We start from the raw sequence: 1,444 nt of genomic DNA, 5'->3' as shown, positions 1-1,444 counted from the left end.
GAGGGCATCTGGACCTGCAGATTTAAAAATGTCTAGCCCTTCCAGAAGATCCCTAACTACATCTGCACTGGCTGAAGGCCTGACAGAGCTATCCCCAAGATTGTCCCTACCTCTTGTAGGTGGGATATCCTGGTCCCTGTTCAGGAAAACAAAGGCAAAGAAACTGTTAAAAATATCAGCTTTCTTGTCTGGTGTGGCCACCAGATTACCATGTGCGTCTTGCAGGGGCCCTACATTGCCTGGTGCCCTCTTCTTGCTCCCAATGTACTTGAAAAAGGACTTTTTGTTGTCCTTAATCCTGGACACTAGCCTGAGTTCCATCTCTGCCTTGGCCTTCCTAATAGCCCTCCTACACTCCTGGGCCGAGGAGGCGTACTCCTCCTTGGTGATAGCTCCTACCTTCCACAGGTTGTAGGCCGCCCGTTGCTGAATGCCCTTGCTGAGCCAAGGGGGTTTCTGAGCACTCTTACCCCCCTTGCTTCTCTCAGGGACTGTTACCCTTTGGGCCTGGAGGATCACCCCCTTAAGGTACGACCATCCCTCGTGGACTCCCATCTCCTCTACCTTCTGGGCCCTTAGTGCCTCCCCCACTAGTCTCCTAAGCTATAATGTAACCTGGCAAAAATAGGCTATTGTGTAGCAATCGCAAGCTACATGAACCCCAATCTTAAAAGATGATAGAAATGTGAAATCACATATAAAGGGTAAGATAGAGCAAGAAAGGTTATATCCATAGGGAGGGACTGGGAAATCAGTCGTGTGATCATTAGCATATGGAGTAATATGGCATTAATATGACATTAGTAGTACGGCAAAGGACGTCACAGATATTTGGGAAATAATAAGAGCATAATCTGAACAAGAAAGGCCTGAACTTTATGGGATTTGTTTTTTCTCCCTATAAGGTAGATAAAGTATGAAAGGTAGAAACTAGAGGCCAGAGACCCAAAAACTTTTAAGTATAGGTGTGGTTTTGAGTTTCTTTGATTTGGGCTAGATGATCTCAATTATTCCTTCTGTTCTTAAAATCTATGAGCATGGACTGTGTTCAAACATTTCCCATTTCCAGATACCTTTTATTTCCTATTTTATTAATTCTGTTTTCCTTTGTTGGCCACATTTCTAAGTGGTTACATGGGACATAAAAGTCCCTTTACCATGTCCCTACTTTCTTTATTATGCCTGCAGATTTTCATACAAACTTTTTACTGATCTGTAATAACTAACTATAGATAGGACAAAACCAAGTACCTTTATATTAAGACAAAACAAGTACTGGGAGAAGAGAACAGCAGTCAGGTGCCTTAAATAGTATTGGTAGATACTCCTTTGCTTTCTGTTTGTATGGTCTCATTTTCATTGAAACTGAGGCATTTTAGTCAGTGTAGCTATCTTTAGTTTTTAATGAGTTCACTTGGACAATTAGCAGTTTGGAGCTCCGTGT

At 42.7% G+C, this 1,444-nt stretch overlaps 1 protein-coding gene across 2 annotated transcripts in view; it reads right to left on the bottom strand.

Moving 5' to 3' along the window:
• MICU2 (mitochondrial calcium uptake 2) overlaps positions 1 to 1,444 on the bottom strand; it is a 230,159-nt gene that overhangs the window by 12,328 nt on the left and 216,387 nt on the right. The window lies entirely within an intron of this gene.

The sequence above is a fragment of the Alligator sinensis genome, unplaced genomic scaffold (genome assembly GCF_000455745.1).
Source record: "Alligator sinensis unplaced genomic scaffold, ASM45574v1 scaffold777_1, whole genome shotgun sequence".
NCBI classification, from domain to species: domain Eukaryota; kingdom Metazoa; phylum Chordata; order Crocodylia; family Alligatoridae; genus Alligator; species Alligator sinensis.
This window is presented reverse-complemented; position numbering and strand designations above follow the sequence as displayed.